Here is a 21,215-nt window from a genome sequence, read left to right on the forward strand (position 1 = left end):
AATGATTTCATACTGTCTTGTCCTTAATGAGTTCTGGGCCTTTCTTGTCTTGGTGTGATGCTATCCTTCTAACTGTCTAGTCTTCAGTCATCTTTCACAGCTCTCTCTCTCTCTCTCATATACTAGAGTCTGTAACAATGACTCTCTCTAGAGTCTGGCAGTGTAACAGAGGCAGTATCTCCTTTATAAATTTGATTTGAATGCATATTTATAAGGCTCCAAAATCTTTACTGTTATTTTATGTCAATACAGTTTTGTATTTACATAATAATTTTATTTTTTTATCATGTATCATAGCATGGAAGAGTAAGGAGACCATCTAGAAGTAAGGAACAAAAAAAGAATACTCTGGAATGTTATTATATTATATTTACTTTTCTAGTTCTAGGAAATGTAAAATCTAATTCATGCTTTAGACTGTTTTCTTATGAACAAACCCAAGTCATCAAAGGGAGTGGCATGTTTGGAACCTCTTTCAGTAACAAGTCAGTAACCTATGAGCTTAATTTTGTCAGGCATGGGAGCTATATTCCCCAGGTTTATGCAGTGGAAGAAAACCCGAACTGTCTCCAGTGCCTTGCAGGTTTCCCTATGATCAGTTTTTATGCAAAATGAAAATTATCATTTGTTTACTTCTTTATTTTTATGAATATTATATGGTGGACTGACTTATAGGTACCCACCCAGTGGTTTATTACAACAATGAAATTATTCTTGTTTTTAAAATATTTTCTTTCTGAAGGCAGGCGAGATAGCTCAGTAAGTCAGGGTGCTTGTTACCAAGTCTGATGACTTAGGTTTGATGCCTAAGACCCATATGGGAGAAGGAGAGAATTGGCAAGTTCTCCTCTGACCTTCACATACATGTGACCCTTTCAGGGTTTCTGTCACTGCATAAACCTGGGGAATATAGCTCCCATGCCTGACAGAATTAAGCTCATAGGTCATCGACTCGTTACTGAAAGAGGTTCCAAACATGCCACTCCCTTTTATGATGTGGGTTTGTTCATAAGAAATAAATGTTCATAAACAAATAAATGTAATAAAATATTTGATCTGGATTTGAATTTACAAAATTACCTTTCATGTTAGTTTTGAAAAGTAGCCATGTAGTATTTGGAAACTGTATCAAGGTTACAACTGATTTGCTAAGAAATAAAAGACATGGGCATATTTCATAGGGTGGATTTGATACTGACATGTTTGGACACACACACTCTCATCTGACCAGGGTGTGTGTGTATTCACTTGTGTGGAATTGAGGGAGGCAGAACTAGTGAAGTTGACAATATTTTCTTGGTGCTTGATTTTCCTATTAAGTGTTTTATAATCAGAGGTTTGAGTTTATAGAAACAAAGTAAAACAAACAAAGACAAAACCCCAAAACAACAACAAAGTATAACGGCTCACTTACCAGTTTGATACCATTTTTCTCTGAAGGGGACTATACTTGTACTGCAGTGCAAAATGATGAGCAACACTGCTCAAAAAGCCAAAAATAAATCTGCAGGCTCCCGACTATGAGGTCAGGTGCTCTCTCCTCTGAGTTACTTTTTTTTTGTGTGTTATTCTTCTCTCTGTTTTTAGAAATACTAATACAAGCTGGAGTATATCTTACTGCTGGAGAGCTTGTTAGCTTGCATGGTATTTTAGGTTCAGTCCTCAACATTGTAAAGAAAAATTTTAATTTAATAAATTTTTTAACAAATCTGAATTATTGTTAGCTATGGGATGAATCCTAGGTAGCTGTATGATAATTCACGACTTCATCACACTGGGCTAGACAAGATTAGGCTGGTATTGCTAGAAGATGGCTTCCTCATACCAGCTGACTGAGCTTTCCCTGTTGTTCACATTTGTGTGCCCTCTGATTCTGGTTCCAGGCTTTTGTCACCAACACAGGCTTAACTTCCCTCTGTTATATCGGCTTTTTTACCACCACCTGCCTTTGGGCATTTCTGTGATTGTTAATTAAAGCAGGAGGTCCCAGCCCTTCGTGATTGTCTAAGAAAGGTAACTAAATGTAACCTGGAAGCAAATCGTCAAGCAGAATTCTTCCGTCGTCAAACAGAATTCTTCCATGGTTTCTGCTTCAAGCTCTTGTTTTAAATTCTAACCTTGGCTTTCCTTAATGATGGACTGTAACCTCTATGATGAAGTTAACTCTTCTATCCCAAGTGGGTTTTGGCCAGTGTTTTCTTATAGCAACAGGAAGCAAACTAGAACAACCACTTTGTTAAATCTTCTCATTTGACTGTTCTGTATAAAAAAGCTTTACCTTCCTGTTTTCCAGAATGCATGGTGTTTGGAAATCCCCCTTTATCTTCTCCTTGTTTTTGCTTGATTGTTTTGTTTTTTGTTTTTCTTTTCTTTTTGTTTGTCTTGTTTTGTTTTGCTAAACCCTCTTGTCTTGTGTTGGGCAGCAGGCAAAGCCCTTGTCCAGGTACTTCTCATTAGTGGGCCTGCAGTATCCTGTACTGGGAAAGCTTGTCTCTAAGCTCACATCTCTTCACTTAGAATCAGGACCACTACCTACTGTAGGCTAGCTAGGTATAAGAGTTTTCTTCATATTATCAGATTGTTGCTAGAATTCTGTTGCAATTAATTTGCAAGTAAAATAATATTACAGTGTTTACCTTCTGAAATATTGGCTTCAAATAGTAGTTTAAATTTGGCAGTAAGAAAAATATTTAGTTTTAGTCAAAATTTTGTAAAGTGTTAACTGACTTTGTTTTAAAAAATGGAAACAAAACTGCAGTTACCTAATAGAATATAAATAGATAAAGATACCTGTGTTTATTTGTATATGTATACATATATATTAGGATAGTTTTTATATATTCATTGCTTTATGACAGAGTGCTGAAAGAACTGTCTGTACATTTCTTTTTCTGTTTCAAAAATGTGAAGGGGGCATGGGGATATATCTCAGTTGGTAAATCTTTGCCTAAAATGCATAAAGCTTTGGATCCAATCCCAAAAATCATAGTTGGACATTGTGATACACACTGTAATCCTATCACTTAGGAGGCAGAGGTGGGAGAATCAAGAATTCAAGGTCATCCTTGGTAACATAGTTTGAGGCTTGCCAGTACTATGTGAGTTACCCTCACTTGCCCCCCACACCCCCCCCAACACACACAAAGGAAAACTCTTTCTCCAGAGTTTGAAATGCAAGAACTGGACAGTGGCATTATATATTCGGTATTTTCATGAAAATAGTAAAGTGCATTTTATATATGAGAAATACATATAACAGTGAACAGAGGAAGGAATTGAAGAAAAGTACATTCAATTCAACTTAAAATATCTAAATAAAAGAGTTCTTAAATTTGAATTGGCTTCTCAGATTTTATAAATTAAAAACTAGTGTATTTTCATAAGTTGAATTGAATTTTAAGTTTTTTGGTGGTCCAATTTAACTATACTAAAATAGTTTTCTCTAGCTTAATAAATGAAATAAACTTTGGTTTCTTTGAAGTCACTTTGTGGTAAAAGTCAATGGTTAAAAGTTGTGGAGGAAGCTGAAGAGATGGCTCAGTGGTTAAACTTGTAAACTGTTCTTGTTAAGAACCTGAATTTAGTTAATAGCACCCATATCAGGCAGCTCATAACCACCTGTAAATACACACACACACACACACACACACACACACACACACACACACATCATAGTAATAGTATTTATAAAGTTTATTTATATTATTTATTTATAAAGTTCTTATAGAAATTGTTAAGAGTCTTTTTGGTGTATATGATGTAAGGGTATATATTGTTTTTAACATATTTATTTATTTTATGTATGTAAGTACACTGTTGCTCTCTTCAGACACACTAGAAGAGGGCATCAGATTCCCATTACAGATGGTTGTGAGCCACCATGTGGTTGCTGGGAATTGAATTCAGGAGCTCTCAAAAAGAAGTCAGTGCTCTTAACCACTGAGAAATCTCTCCAGCCCTGGTATGTATGTTTTAAAGATTTAAAGATAAACACAAAAATATCACCTTAAATTGTAAAGTACTGTTGGCTTTTGAGAGCAAATATGTGCTCTGTTTATAAAGCTGTCCCAGTGGGTGGTAATGTAACTTGATTAAGAAAATAAGGCTAGGAAGTTAAAGGCAAATACTGCTCTTCCGTTGGCCCAAGTTCAATTCCCAGTGCCCATGTGGGTGACACCTTTGGCCTCTGTGGGCAGCCATATTCCTGTGCCCATAATACATATATAATTGAAAATAAATTTAAAAAGAGAAAACAAAATGAGCTTGAACCAAACAGTGTATAACCTTACTGTACTTTCTTTTTGCTTTGAGGTTAAATCTTTTGATTTAAAACCTAGAAGTTTCTTTAGATTTCATTGGAAATTTTATATTTATTTTCACCTATGTTTCTTATTTTTAATTGACAAGTTCTGAGTATTTCTGTGCCTACATTGCTATATAATGATAGTTGATGAAATCAGATAGAAGGACAGCATATTTTTGCTGTGATCTCTGAAAATCTTCAGTGTTTCTGCCATTTCTACAGACCTATTTATGTTCCATAACTCATGATAATTTATTTACTGATTGGAAACAGTTACTTTCCTGTGGTTTAGATCTATTCTCTTATTCGGGTAGGATTCTTTTTGGCTCTAACATTTGTCCTTTAAAATTTTAACTTTTCCCTTGTGTTATTTAAACAGTTTCATCTCTTCTGGGAAATTACTTTTTACTGGTTTATTCTGTTCTGTTTGTTCCTTCCAAATTTGAACTATATAAACTCTTGACAATTTCTAAAAGATTTATGATTTCTAAAAGTTTCTTTTATATTAATCATATCAGGTCAGGTTTGATGTAGGGCAGAGGTCATAGCCTCTCTTGTGCTTTGTGAGAGGAGAGGAGAGGAGAGGAGAGGAGAGGAGAGGAGAGGAGAGGAGAGGAGAGGAGAGGAGAGGGCTCAAGAGAGGAGAGACAGAAATTTGGTTTACAAAATACTGGAAGAAACCCAGGCAGGCCCACTGAGTTTAGGATGTGATTCATGAGCATCTAAGGTTCTAAATCAATGATATCAAAAGTAATGAAAATTCCCTAGATTTGCAGTCTTGAAGTGCTTGGTACTTTGATATAACCACAGGAATTTTTGTTTGTTTACTTTTCATTGGCAGGGGCCTTTAAATAAATAAGAGAAGAACAGTTGACACCATAAAGTTGACATACTAAAAAACAAAAGTGATGTGGGAGGACTATGGAATAGAAAATTAGTGAGCTTTTCAAAATGTTATAATCAACAGTTTTGTTTTAAAATTGATAGTTTTCACTTTTTGGAAGCAAGAAAATTTATTATTCCTCATTGGATAATGAATTTGATGATGTTCAGAAGTTCCTGAGGTGAGCTAGTTCCAGCCTGTACTGAAGGATACTTTTTTTTTGTAGTATTGAGGGAGGAAAATTAGAAATGGTTCACAGATGGAGAAATGGTCATGTGGAGATAACTTCTTTAACTTATTTCTGATAGAAAAATGTGTTTTAGAAGTTGGAGTTTTAATTTGTTAGTGATAGAACTCAGGAATAACTTACCACAAAGAGCATCTAATGTGTTTAAGAGATAGTCCAAAAGAAGTAAATTAATGCTATGCAGATAAGTCATTGGTGTTTTATATATAAAATACACTTCATGTCACTCTGACAGTCTCTTTAACTTAAAAGAAACATCCAAGCAGTTGACAGTTGATATTTGGCATGATTTTGATATCACTTAAAGATATTCAAAATATGCATGCTATAAATAGTAAGGCTCTGAAAATTGCTGAAGCAAGACTCCAGACCCAGGTAGTATGCAAAGACAAAGAACATTGATTCTTCAGAAACAACCAGCATGCTAGGGTCACCATTGTTTCTGAATAGCAACGCAGACAAAGACATTTGATCCCCTTTTATAACAGAACTGCTTAATTGCTTCTGAGATGAAAACAGACTTCTAAAACCTAGGGCAAATTCCAAGAGGTTATAATAACCACTAACTGTAGGTCATAAAGAGCATATACACCACTGGTGCAAAAACAGGAGATAAAATATTGACTGGGTTTATCTATACAAAACTTATAGCTTACTTATGGCTTTTAACTTTCCATGAACCTGTAAACTAGTAACAAACGATGAATGTTTCACAGTTACTCCTAGTGGACATGCATGTAGACATTCTCTGTTATAAACCGCTAATTAAATTTATGACCTGAATTTCTATGCAAACTCATAGTGAACATTTTACCATGTGAACACACACACACACACACACACACACACACACACACACACACACTGAAAGTCTGAGAACAGAGTGCTGAGAACAAGTGCTGAGAAAAAAGGGCAGAAACAGGCCTCCCTCCCCTTTTCTTCTGGAAACTTAGAAAAGTGAAATTCCCTGCAAAGATTGAAAAAAGACTGCTTTCCCCAGCCTCCTGCTGTTTGGCAGCGTCTTGCCTCAGAGCAGCCCAGACATGCAGATCAGCTGCAGAAGCAAAGCCCCTCACTTTTAGGGTAAGCAGCAAAAGGCCTATGGCCGAGTGCCCAAATGTGGAGACAAATGGGATAAAAAGAACCCTTCAAAATGTGATTTTGAAGGTTATACTGTGAAGATCATTGAACTACTTGGTTTTTCTTCTCTTTGGCTAATTATCTGCAGTCATTCTTCTCTCATGTGTGGCCATACACTTTCCATGTGTCCTCAGTGGGAAACAACCGTTGGCTCCTTACGCCTTCCTGTTTACTTGCCCACGTTCTGTCTCATGAGCTCCTTGAAGGCTCATAGTTAGTTCTCAACTTAGACTTTAACCCAAAGAATGACATTACTTGGCCATAAAAACTTTGTCTTTCCTGGCTTCCCTCTTTCTGCCCTTCACAGTGCACTGTGCAGAGGACACAAGCCTGTTTCATTAAGACATACATCTTCTATGTGTTAGTGAATTGGTCTTCATTTCAACCGGAATCAAGTCTGAGGGATCTTTTCAGCCTTGTGTCCACCTATCCACCTATCCAATTAACACAAAAATTGGTCCTCTTCCTAGGCTTAGAAGTAATTTAGTATTTTAGTGGGTTTTGTTCTTGTTTTTTTAGCCAAAACATGTTCTTTTGGCTATTTACAACTGTAAAATAGATCACTTCAATCTTAGTGCCAGACAGCAATGACCATTTTATTGTGATTATGGATTATGTGGGTGGGTGGTTTGGACAAATACATCAATGATGTCCTTTCTACTTCTCAGTATCTGAGCATCAACTAAGACAACTTCAGCTTCCATTTCCAATATAGTTTCTTACTCATATGTTGGGGTAAAGGAAAGGTTGGAGTCCACAGGGCATGTCAGCCATAGTGCTTACCTGTATCTCTGCTATCATGGTGATTCCAGGTGTTTGATTGCCCTCAAAAGTGAGCCCCCAAGTGGAAGCTTCATGGTCTCTTTTCAACTGCGTTCTTTTTTTAAGTTACAAACTAATCACTGGTCATCCCAGATTCAAGGTGAAGGATATGGGTTCTCTACTTTTGATGAAGGGGTAGCCAGCTCACATTGAAAGAATCCTGTGTGTTGGGAACCATTGTGGTAGTCATCTTGGAAATTTATGCAAAAGGAAAATTGCAGTCATCTTGGCATTTTGACTATATAACACCAAATTTAAAATTTCTTATGTGACCAACCAGTGTCTCATTATTCAAAACTTTAGTACTAAGTAAGACAAATTAGACAAATACATGACTATGCCTCCATTCCCTATGTGTGCTGCTGACATACAACTTCTGTATTAACTGCAGGAACCAAAGGAGACCAGTTGGCAATGGTCTTGGTTCATACCCTTAAACTGAAAAACTGAAACAAGACTGTAAGTTGTGTTAGATTATTATAAGGGAAACAAGACGTTTTAACCTGGAAGATGCAAGTTAAAGCAATGATCTTTTGTGTTTAATGAATCTTATTTAAGTTTGTAGTTTATTACTAAAAATGTATACATTGATACAGAAACTACCTATCACAAAATTTGATTTTTGAATTATGGTGATAAATTAATTGTGCCACCCCAACCCAAAATTTATAATATTTGAAAATAAAGTCAATTTCAAAGAATAGTGAATGACTCTAAGAACCACATAGGAAAGTAGTCTTATAGACAATCTGTGAAAACTCCCATTAATACTAACCCTAAATAGTATGCCACAGAAGTCCACACCAGGATTGGAGCTGTGTATTGCTTTACTTCCATGGTAAGGATAAGTGGCAGAGCTACATTCACAGGGTAAACAGTCACGCCTGCCAGGCAGGAGGGAAACGCTACGCGAACATTTCAACCTGGCAAGTTAATTCACCTCCCTGAGTCTCAGTTTTCTCATCTATAAAGTACAGGGTTGAAATCTCCTTTATATAATTCTTTGACTTTGTGCTTGTATAAATCTGGAATAAGGCAGTTATATGGCAGCTCAAAGTTAATGTTAAATATAGGAGTACAAGGGTCATTTAGTTTCAGTTCAGAAAGTTGACAAATTCTAACTACTTGTCACTTGGTAATCTATTTGAACTGGTATTGACTAATCCCTAAAGTTAAACAGAAATACTTTAGGAAAACTCTAGATTAATTTAAAAAATTAAAAGATGTAACAAGAGACAGAAATCCTTGTTCTTAATTTTTTTTTCAGTTAGTCTATTTTGATCATATCCTTTCCCTTCCCCCAAGTCCTTTCAAGTCCTCTCCACTGGGCTGCTCACCCAATTACCAAACACTGAAGGAAGAACCTTCTCTGATGGAGTTGAGTGACACATGGATTTATGAGTATAGCAATGTGAAAGACAGAAATCTTAATTTTAGAGCATTTATGAATGATGACACTTAGAATTATTTTTATTTAAAATTGTTAGTTTTATTCACTTGATTCCCTACACTAAATTACACGATTTTTGAGTCAAAAATTAAACTTCTAGGTGATATCTAATGAGAAATAATCTAGTTTAAATTCTGAGACTGTAAACTGTACATATAGGTACTCCATTATTTTCATACTGTTTGGTTATAAATTTGTCCATTTTGCCTGGACTTTCAGATGTAATGGTCATTATATTCTCTTGCCTCTTCTTCTATCTATTGCACGTGTGGGTCCTACTTTTAATACTAGTATTGTTTGTTCTGTCTCTTGTTTTGATTGAGTGTGTCCGAGGTTTATCAGTTCCATAGTCTTTCTACCAAGTTTGGCTTTGTTGAACCTAGGTATTGTTCTGCTGTGTTCCTCTCCTGTGACCTAGGTATTGTTCTGCTGTGTTCCTCTCCTGTGACCTAGGTATTGTTCTGCTGTGTTCCTCTCCTGTGACCTAGGTATTGTTCTGCTGTGTTCCTCTCCTGTGACCTAGGTATTGTTCTGCTGTGTTCCTCTCCTGTGACCTAGATATTGTTCTGCTGTGTTCCTCTCCTGTGACCTAGGTATTGTTCTGCTGTGTTCCTCTCCTGTGACCTAGGTATTGTTCTGCTGTGTTCCTCTCCTGTGACCTAGGTATTGTTCTGCTGTGTTCCTCTCCTGTGACCTAGGTATTGTTCTGCTGTGTTCCTCTCCTGTGACCTAGGTATTGTTCTGCTGTGTTCCTCTCCTGTGACCTAGGTATTGTTCTGCTGTGTTCCTCTCCTGTGACCTAGGTATTGTTCTGCTGTGTTCCTGTTCTGTGTCACTGATGTCTCGTGTTATCACTGTTATTCCCTTCGGCCATATTATCTCTTTTCCCCTTTTGATTATTCTTTTTTCTGACTAGCCAATTGTTTGCTTAGCGTTTAATGTTTAGATTTCCTCTAGGTTATTGCTGTTATGGCTTATATACTTGCTTTAAATAAATGTATAGGTTTTTTTCCAGCTTTAAATAAATGTATAGGTTTTTTTCCTACCTCTGGACTCTGGCCGAGGAAGAAGCTGTTCTCCCAGAAGTTCTCTTCAGAAAAAGGGAGAGTCACCTCAGATAGCAACATATAATTACAATTCTTTCCTAGAACCCCATATTTTATTTATTTTTAAAAACATTTGTCTATTAATTTTATGTATGTGACACACCAGAAGAGGGCATCAGATCCCAGTACAGATGGTTGTGAGCCACCATCTGGTTGCTGAGACTTGAACTCAAAACCTCTGCAAGTGCATTCAGTGTTCTTAACCACTTAGCCATCTTTCCATCCCCAAAACCCATATTTTAAACATTCTATGAATGTGGATCAGATAGTCTTCTTTATGTATCAGAATTAGTGAAGCAATTGAAAAATCATTTAGGCAAATTTTAAAATGAATAGTCATGTTTTTGTCATATGAATAGCACTAGTATGGGAACCAAACCACGAGAATATATTTGTTAATGCAGCCTTGTCTTCCTCTGAGGATGAATGCAGGTCAGTCAGAGAAAATACTCTGTATGTTCTTAAACGAGTAAATAAGTTATCTGTAATGTTTGCTAATGGTCCTATTTGAAGTTTAGTTACTTTCTTATTTGTAAAATATCTTCCTCTTTGTAGCCTGTGAAGGTGACACTAGGTTCTTAAGATACTGGGCTGTGGATCCATATTCTCGAGTGCCTTGTTGTTTATACGGCAGTGATGTCTTATTGATCCGGTAGCTTTAGAATATCATTTGACTTTTTAATACTTCAGTTGTTAAAATGTGAATCTTATGGATGATATAATAACATGTTAGCATTGTGTTAGTTGCTGAGTATTGCAAATAGATATGTTGATTTTTATATACTGTGATTATCTGATAGATTAATCAAGGGTATTATTATAATATTATTGACTAAAAAGATCAACAAGCTGTTGTAAATGAAGTATGTAAGTGAGACAGAGACAAAGCATGAGAGAACCTTTTCACCTGCACAGGGGCTTGCTTACTTCTGTGGCCTTTACAAGGGTACGCTCATGTGGTGTTATTATTTTGTTTATTTAGATATTTGAGATATTGTTCATCTCAAGGTAGCCTTGATCTCACTGTGTAGCCAGTGCTGGTCTTAAACTCCTGATCATTCTACTACCTCTGTATTCCAAGTGTTAGGATTATAGGAATGTGCCACCATATGTTGCCCTGTTTTTGCTTACTTTTAAAATAGATTTATTTCTATTTAATAGATCATCCACTTCCTCAAATACTATGGATAAATCAGGGTTTACTATATTGATAACTACTATATGGTAGCTACTGCTAAATGAGGATATAATAAAGCATTATATATATTAATTTGTCAGTACCAAATCACAGTGTATAAATGTAGGTTTGGTTTTTTTTTTGTAATTTATTTCCTTTATCCTTGCCTTTTGAAAGAAGTTCAGTGCAGTAGCTGATATTAGAGTTTTACCTCGTAAAGTGAATTAGGAACGTTTCTGAACAGAATACAATAAGGCTATTTTTTAAAAGTTGTTTAAAATTTTTTACTTTAAAGCACTGTCCTCCTTCTCAGTGCTAGAGATTATCTGCACATGCTTGACAGGCATTCCAGGACACTGGTTCTGAGAAGCATCTCTGACTCCTGAGAAAATAGAATCCTAGTCAGGACATCTTTATTTTGTAGGGTACTGCCTCTGCTTTTTTAAATTTTTTTCTTCCATGTGACAATCTTTTTTATTTTACTTTGTTGCAATGTTTCCATACCCCTCCCCTGCTTCTATGAGGGTGTTCCCCCACCCACTCCTGTTTCCTGGCTCTCGAATTCCCCTACACTGGAGCATCGAGCCTTCCTAGGACCAAGAGCCTCTCCTCCCATTGATGTTCCACAGGGCCATCCTCTGCTACATAATGCAGCTGGAAACATGGGTCCCTCCATGTGTACTCCTTGGTTGATAGTTTAGTCCCTGGGAGCTCTGAGGGGTCTGGTTGGTTGTTGTTCTTCCTACGGGGTTGCAAACCCTTTCAGCTCCTTTAGTCCTTTCTCTAACTCCTCCATTGGGGTCCTTATGCTCAGTCTAATGTTTGGCTGCAAGCATCCACCTCTGTATTTGTCAGGCTCTGGCAGAGCCTCTCAGGAGACAGCTATATCAGGTTCCTGTCGGCATGCACTTGTTGACATCCACAATAGTGTCTGGATTTGATGACTGTATATGGGATAGATCCTCAGGTGGGGCAGTCTCTGGATGGCCTTGCCTTCAGCCTCTGCTCCACACTTTGTCTCTGTATTTGCTCCTGTGAGTATTTTGTTCCCCTTTCTAAGAAGGACCGAAGCACCCACACTCTGGTCTTCCTTCTTCTTGAACTTCATGTGGTCTGTGAATTATACCTTGGATACTCCAAGCATTTGGGCTAATATCCACTTATCAGTGAGCCCATACCATGTGTGTTCTTTTGTGAATGGGTTACCTCACTCAGGATGATATTTTCTAGTTCCATCCATTTGCCTAAGAATTTCATGAATTCATTGTGTTTAATAGCTGAGTAATACTCCATTGTGTAAATGTATCACTTTTTCTGTATCCATTCCTCTGTTGAAGGACATCTGGGTTCTTTCCAGCTTCTGGCTATTATAAATAAGGCTGCTATGAACATAGTGGAGCATATGTCCTTGTTATACATTGGAGCATCTTCTGGGTATATGCACAGGAGTGGTATAGCTGGGTCCTCAGGTAATGCTAAGTCCAATTTTCTGAGGAACTGCCAGACTGATTTCCAGAGTGGTTGTACCAGCTTGTAATCCCACCAACAGTGGAGGAGTGTTCCTCTTTCTCCACATCCTCACCAGCATCTGCTGTCACCTGAGTTTTTGATCTTAACAATTCTGACTGGTGTGAGGTGGAAACAGCTATATCAGGTTCCTGTCAGCATGCACTTGTTGACGTGTTGGCTGTTTGGATTTGCATTTCCCTGATGACTAAGGATGTTGAACATTTCTTTAGTACTTCTTGGCCATTCAGTATTCCTCAGTTGAGAATTCTTTGTTTAGCTCTGTACCCTATTTTTTAATAGGGTTATTTGATTCTCTGGAGTCTAACTCCTTGAGTTCTTTGTATATATTGGATATTAGACCTCTGTTGGATGTGGGATTGGTAAAGATTGCCATTTTGTCTTATTGAAAGTGTTCTTTGCCTTACAGAAACTTTGCAATTTTATGAGGTCCTGTTTGTTGATTCTTGATCTCAGAGCATAAGCCATTGGTGATCTGTTCAGGAGATTTTCTCCTGTGCCCATGTGTTCGAGGCTCTTTCCAACTTTCTCCTCTGTTAGTTTCAGTTTCAGGTTCCACATTGAGGTCTTTGATCCACTTGGAGTTGGTTCTTGACTGGGGTGATAGATAGTGGTCTGATTTCATTCTTCTTCATGTGGGCATCCAGGTGTCCCAGCACTGTCCTTGAATACTGTCTTTTCTCCTGTTGGCTTCTCTATCAAGTAACAGATGGACAGACTTTCCATATACTCATGTTTGCAGCTTCTCTTTTGTTCCATTGACCTACTTGCCCTCTTGTGTGTCAGCATCATGCTGGCTGTTTTTGTTAGCAGAGCTCTGGGATAGAGCTTGAAAGCTGGTATGTTAGTATTTCCAATACTGTTGATATTTCCAGTATTGTTCCTTTCGCTTAAGACTGCTTTAGATATCTGGAGTGTTTTGTGGTTCTATAAGAATTTTAAGGTTTTTTTTCTTTTTCTATGGAGAATATCATGAGGATTTTGATTGAAATTTTATTGAATGTGTAGATGCTTTTGGTAGGATGGTTATCTGCACAGTATTAATTCTGTGTATGAGCGTGGGTGGGGGGGGTTCTATTTTTTTAATGTCTTTCTCAGGCCTTTTCAGAGATTTGAAGTTTTCATTACAGATGTCTTTCACTTCCTTGGTTAGTTTTTTTTTTTTCTAGATTTTTTTTGGAGGGGGACTATTATGGATAAGCAAGCTCCTTTCTATTCTTGTTTGTTACTGGTAGGCAAAAAGGATACTAATGTTTACAGATTGATTTTTCTTTTAACCTGCCACTTTGTTAACAGTGTTGATCATTTCCAGAAGTTTTCTGATGAAATTTTTTGGATTTTTTTATGTATGTATGTATGTATGTATGTATGTATGTATAAAATAAGGCCAACTATAGACAAATAAAACTGTACAGCAGAGGAAATAATCTCTTAGTGAAGAGGAAACCCCCAGAATGAAAGAATCTTCAGCAGCTATGTATCAGACAGAGAACTAATATCTGGAATATGTGAAAAAGTCATAAAGACATCATCAACAACAGTCCCCCACCCCAATACTTCCCACAAGACCCATTCATAAACTGGGCCCAGGCTCTTAAGAGAAAATTCTCAAAAGAAGAAATAAAAATGGCTAAGAAGTATGTCAAATAAATGTTCATCATTCCTAGCAATTAGCACATCAAAATATCTTTCCCAGTCAGAATGGCAAAGATTAATGAAAGAATCAACAGGAAATGCTATAGAAGATGTAGGAGAAGGAACTTTTCCTCAAATACTGGTTAATGGGATTTCAAACTGGTCCAACCACTCTGGAAATCAGTGTGGAGAATCCTCACAAAGCCAAGTAAATCTGTCATATGCCCAGCTACTCCACTCCTTGGCAATACCAAAAGGACTCAGCAGCCTAGTCCTTGCTTAGCCATGTTCATTGCTGTTCTGTTCACAGTAGCGAGGAAATGGAAGCAACCTAAATGTCCTTCTGATGAATGGGTAATGTAGAATATATATACTATGGAATACTATTCAGTTCTTACAAGCAATGAAATTTCCGGTAAATGGATGGAATTAGGAAATATTATATATTAAGTGAGGGAACCTAGACTCAGAAAATCACTGTATGTTCTTATCTGTGGATACGAAGTCTGGATCTTTAGGTGTGAATATTTAACCTGGAGTAATCCCCGAATCAAGAAAGTAAAAGGGAATGTTGGGGGACATGGGGGAGGAGCTCTAGAGAGGATAATAGGACATAGTTGTTATAACGAGGAAAATGGAGAAAAGCTGTGGGGGTTAATCACTAAGGGAAGAGAGATAAGTAACCATGGGGAAAACTATAGGCAAACATTTTACACACACACACACACACACACACACACACACACACACATGTAAAATCTATCCATCTATCCTTTCATCCATGTCTGTCTATCTGTCTATTAATGAAGTTATTCCACTTGTGCTGATGATTCTACCCCAAGATAGAATCATGCTATCTGACATTGCCAGGCATGGGACACTTCCCATAGAGTTGTTGGTCAGGGGAGTTCAGGGGATTCCCAAAAACAATATAGACTATTTCTTGATTTCCTGCCCTAATGTGAAGGTAGGACCCTATTGTAAAGATACCACATACTTTGGACACAGGACTTGGAAGAATAGAGCTGGAACTGACTTAGAAGCCTTTTCCCTGCAGACCATCTTTAATAACGTCTAAGGGGCTGTGCTTGCTGCCTGGGGATCCAATCAGTAGTCCTACCCAGCTGTAAAGCCAGTGGACCTTAGTAACGATCAGCTGCCAACATCTACCCAGTTGTGGCTCTTATATCTTGGGTAACCAACAGCTGTCTAATTGATTTATGGCCGCTCGTAGGAGAGAATTTATGTCTGGTTCCATAAACCTAGCTAGCTCTGTGGCTGTGAGGCTGTGAGACCTAGAGGACAGCTTACTGCCGCTGCCTTTCTAAACCAGTGCAGTCACTGAGCCCGTTCTAAAAATGCATCCTTCTGCCCACAGGTAAGTATAGCTCTTACCTCCCATTAAAGAAGCTTTTCTTATGTAGCCGATGGTGACTATTACAGAAATCTACAGCTGCAAAATTCAGAGTATAACAAACTGTGCAAACCCAACCCAATTGATACATCTACAGTGCAAACCCTATACTTGTGACTGAGCGAACAGCATAGAAGAGGGTATGTAAAGATTATATGAAACCGAGCATCAGGATGTCTGCTGGGAGGCTAGTGTCTTCTATATATGACAGAGAATCTAAAAAAACAGGCCTGCATAATGACAACACGGCGTGACATGCCAACGCAGGTGGAGGAAATCTCACAAGGCCCTCCCCTTAGATGAAGAGCTACAAGCAATTAATGGCTGCCAAGAAAGGGAGAATCACTCTTCTCCAGGGATGAATCTCCTGATAGATTATTTAATCCCTAGTGGCCAGCTTTTGGCGTGTATACATATGTAAAACACTAAATAGACTCAGCAGGCTATGTGTGTGTGGAGGGGTAGACAGAAAGAAACATAGAGACAGAGAAACATACACATAGAGACACATATAGAGAAACAGAGAGAGTCAGAAAGACAGAGAGAGACACACAGAGAAACAGAAGGAGACATACATACATACATACATACAGACAGACACACACACACACACACACATACACACACAGAGACAGGCAGACACACACAGACTAATTAAGAGGTCATTAATTTGAAAGGGAATCTTGGGTCATAGGAGGAGTTGGAAGGGTCAAAGGGTGAAGTGGAAATGATGTGAATACTGTATGCATGTATGAAATTCTAAAGAATAAAAAGATTTAAAGTTTAAAAAGTACTTTTACTTAGTTATGGACCTAACCCAGAGAATAAGTGTTCCCAAGGGCAAGGAACCAGGTTCTGTTCCTCACCTGGGTCTCTTAGTAAGAAACACTTGCTACATGTTTGGGAGAAGAAGCATTTACTCTGGCATCTTATATCATAAAAAAAAGGGCTGTTCCAACCTAGGCATGGACATTATACCTGCCATTCAGATATTTTGGAAGATAAACTATTGTGTGAGTTTAAGACTGCCCTGTGTTACATAGTGCATAGTGTGGACTGGTGAATATCTCAGCAAGCTGATAGAGCTCTATATAACAGGCTAAAACCGTTGGACGCACGAGCTGGGGACAGTCTTTTGAGGAAATGGCATCAGATATTTCCTGAGAAGGGGATGGGTTCCATTTCTTCCAGCTTTCCAGTATTCATCAAAGGTTGAGTCACATGGCAATGAACAGAACAGGAGGCATATTGCCACCCGTGTCCTAGACAAATGAATAGAATTCTGAGGCTTTGAGAGAACTGGGTTCTAAACTACGTGAATATACTCTTCATTTTCATATATGAACACAAGTTTTTAAAAAATGTATTATTTTACTAATTCACATTACATCCCACTCACTCCCCCCCACCCCCGTCCCAGTGACCTCCTCCCACAAATCCCTCCCCCTTCCTCCTCCCCTTCTCCTCTGAGAGGGCAGAGCCTCCCTTGGTTATTCCCCCACCTTGGCACATCAAGTCTCTGCAGGTTTAGTCACATCCTCTCCCACTGAGGCCAGACAAAGCAGTCCAGCTAGAAGAACATATCCCACACACAGGCAGCAGGTTTTGGAATAGTCCCTACTCTAGTTGCTTGGGACCCACATGAAGACCAAGTTGCATATCTGCTACTTATGGAGGAGGAGGCCTAGGTCCAGCCCATATACACTCATTGGTTGGTGGTTCAGGTTGATTGACTCTGTTGATCTTCCTGTGAAGTTCCTGTCCCCTTCAGGGCCCACAATCCTTCCTCCTGTCCTTCCATAATAGTCTGGAAGCTCCATCCACTGTTGGTCTGTGGATGTCTGCATCTGTCTGAGTCAGCTGATGGGTGAGACCTCTCAGAGGACAGCATGCTTCTGTTTGCAAGTATAACAGTATCATTAATAGTGTCAGGGATTGGTGCTTGCTCCTGAGATGGGTTTCAAGTTGGGCTGATTATTGGTTGGCATGAACATAAGTTTTTTCTAAATCTAAATATAAGTCATTTTAGCACTGCCCCATTTTTGTTAATTATATAGTCATCAATAAATAATTTGATTATGAAGAATCCAAATAGAACTATTCTCTAAATAAGGGCACAGGAAATGTTAAGATAGTTGTTTAGAAGAATCTTATCTGAGACACTAGAGGCAGGGGGGAAGAATTAAGATGACTTGATTTTAGTAAATTCATATATATATATATATATCATATATATATTCATATATATATCTATCTGTATACACACACACACACACACACACACACATATATATATATATAATGTGCTACAACAAAAGCTGACCTCAGTTTCTGCCAGGGTAGGAGGAACATTAGACCTCTTAATAGTTGTAGAAATTAATTCTTACAAAGCAGAATTTTTATTGCTAGAAAAAAAATAGAAAAAATTGACTCTGCAGTTTTTGTTATACTTAAACTGATTCAAGAAAAATCTGGTACTCAAAATTTGGCACCTTGATTCAGACTGTGTACAAATGCTAAGCAAAACCTATTTTAACCATTTAGTGTCCCTTCTCAGCTTTAAAACAGTTCCGAATTTTTATAAAGGTGATTTCAATGTTTGAAATCCCTGTATGCTTTCCTCATTAGACAGTAATTCTTTTGATAAATAACTTGTATCTTTACTTCTCATGAAAGATAAGAATTTGTTTATCACATCTAAGATATAATATTCTATTCTTTGTGGCTGTTGGCGAAGCCTCTTGCTTTATAGTAGCACATGCTCTAATAGTGGCATCAGAAACCTTTGCAAATGCCCATTAAGGATGTACTTTTGTTAACACGATAAGAATTACAATTGGCACTCAGAAGATGAAATGTTCAATGTGTAAATGGGTGCAAAATCATTTCCTAACTCACCATAATTACTATGAAAATATTCATTTTCAAAATGAAAAACCTCTTTCTTTTTGGGACAGCTAAATATGTGACTTCCAAAGGACGTAACCAAGGACAAGGCTCAATAGAATGGGACTCTTACCTCTTATCCTCCGTGAAGGCATCAGCTAGTGCTTTGGACAAAGAAAATAACTTGTGGATGCAACATTTTGTATATTAAACCCTGACTTTCTTATAACCATGTAAAAGTGAATAGATACTGGCAAAAACTACAAACATTCTATAATATTTAAGTGTTGAAACCTTTTTCTAAGAATGAATTAAAAGATCATTAAGTGAAATTAAATATCTTAAGTAATAAGATCACCTCCTTCATCCCACCAACCAAGGGAGCTCAAACTCAGCAGTATCTAAGGTGGGGTTCTTGGCCCTTTGTCTCCTGCTGGCAAGACTAGGCATAGCAATTGATTCCTTCACCATAGTGACTTGAGATGGGACTAGGACAGATGACCTGGCAATGAGGAGTGGACAAGACAAGAGTCAGCCAGCTGAGAAAGGAATAGGAGAGAGCAGGAGGAGAACAGAAGCCTGAAGACCAGACGGGCACAGATGATGGTCTGGATTTACCACCCATCTCCGTTTCCTTACAGCAGGTCTTTAACACAGTGCTTGGCCTCACTACCCCACTCTCAATATCAGTGTACTTTCATTTACAAGAATTCTTTACAAGAGTCCTGTTGGACTCTGTGTTGCTATGATTGTTGGTGTCCTGTAGTCTTAAACTGTTCAGTTTTCTTCATTCCCCATTCTCTGTTCCACAGACTGATAACCTCAGCTGACTTTGTCTCTAAGTTTGCTGAGTCTTTTGATGGCCCAGATCTGCTACTGAATCCCAGTGAGACCTTCACTTCCCTGTCGATATTTAAAATGCCAGAATTTTTATTTGTTTCTTTTAAATCTTTTTTATTTATAGTCTTTAGTGATGTGACAACACATTACTCTGGCTTGGAACTCACTGTATAGCTCCTGGTGGCCTACATTTGTAGTTATCCTCTTGTTTCAGCCTCCGTATTGCTGGGATTGTACACGTTGAAGGAGACCCCAATCTCCCACACAGCAGGTGGTCCTTTTCAGACCCCCAGATTAGGCACAAACCACACCCAGACACCTGTTTTCACAGAGAGATCCTTTATTAAGCCCTGAAGAAAAGTTAAATTGGCTGCTTTCTGACTCAAGCAGAAAAACAGCAGCAAAGGGCCTTGCAGGTGTAGTTTTTAAGAAGAGAAAAGGGGAGTCTGTGTTAGAACGAGCTTTGGTGCAGAAAGGGGCTTTTGATTGCTGGACTTCAGTGCTTTAATAGCTGGACCTTGGTAACCTCAGGAGGAGGAAGTGGCCAAATAAGGGAATAGACCTTGGAGGCTAGCTTTCGAAATGTAATCTTAACAATTTTTAGCAAGGCAGAGAAATGGGGGAGAGGGGAAAGGTCTGGCAGAACCATGCTTGTCAGCCCAGGACTGACTGGCTGGAGTCCCCTTATGTGGGAACGCCTATGCTCAGTTTTCCCCTTTGTCCTATAAACATCATTCATTAGCTCTTTGCTCGTATTTAAAAGTTAAAGGATCTGTTTACCAAGCCCTAAATGTGGGCTTTCCCAACCATAGTTTTGTTTAACAGTTGCTTCTTTTACTGCATATGGCATGTAATTAAAAGCTTTAAATTTTAGTATTCTGATACAGAAACTCTACATCAGATTTCTTCCACATCTCAAGTATGTAACTGCTTTTGTTTGGTGGTGTTGGTTGTGCTGTTTCTTGTACTGTTGTCTGCTGCGGCTGTGGAATCTGTTTCCTGACTAAAAGTAGGTCAGCTAGGATTGGACTGCAATTCCTTCAAACACACAGCTCTCGGTCTTTGCAGTTGGACTCTGTGTTGACACTAGGTAGCAGTTTACAGCTCAGCTTTGCCCTTTACTTCCTGTTTGTGAAGTGCCTGAAGGCCATTAGAGGTAAGTTGAAGGTTATCTGAGATCTGTACTGGGCCCATAGTCAGCTACAGCATGATATCTTTTCTTAGAACCTGCTGTCAAGTTACTTGTCTGTCAGACAGGGGGCTTGGAAGTTAGGTTTCCCCAGCTGTGTGCAGTGGCAGCCGAGAGGGCAGTTTGCCAGCACTGATTAGTACAAGTAGTTCTGGGAAGTAACTAGAATCATTAAAGCAAGGTTTTTTATTGGGTAGTAGAATACCCCTCTAAGGAAGAATTCCAGATTTTATTCAACCATATTTTATTTACTTGGGATTTACATTTATAGAATATGAGTTTTAAATTATGAAACATGAAACCTAAGTCAGTGTTAACAGATGTCCATGTTAGACTCTCTAATCATTTTAGTACAGATTCCTAACCAGCTTCAGTTGTAAATAGGAGCTTAACTGTTCAATTTCTTTATCACTCCCATTCAGTGTGTTTTTAAAACTGAGATACAATTTACAAGCTATAAAACGGACCCTTTAAAAGCACACGATTCATTATGCTTTTTATCGTAGTCACAATTGTATAGCCATTGCCACTGTTGAATTCCAGAATATCATGTCCTGTAAAACTAACAACTTGACCATATTCCCAGTCCCTGGCAA

At 38.1% G+C, this 21,215-nt stretch overlaps 1 protein-coding gene across 2 annotated transcripts in view; it reads left to right on the forward strand.

Annotated features, from left to right (window-relative positions):
• The window catches only part of Plcl2 (phospholipase C like 2), a 173,165-nt gene that overhangs the window by 28,191 nt on the left and 123,759 nt on the right, over window positions 1-21,215 (forward strand). The window contains exon 1 of one of the 2 annotated variants that reach the window (XM_076915390.1): window positions 20,447-20,586. The exons of the other annotated variant lie outside the window; for it this stretch is intronic. The gene's annotated coding sequence lies outside the window, so the exon portion shown is untranslated. Of the gene's footprint in view, window positions 1-20,446; window positions 20,587-21,215 lie in introns of those variants that run through there. 2 annotated transcript variants of the gene reach the window in all.

This window comes from Arvicanthis niloticus, chromosome 17, assembly GCF_011762505.2.
Source record: "Arvicanthis niloticus isolate mArvNil1 chromosome 17, mArvNil1.pat.X, whole genome shotgun sequence".
NCBI lineage: Eukaryota > Metazoa > Chordata > Mammalia > Rodentia > Muridae > Arvicanthis > Arvicanthis niloticus.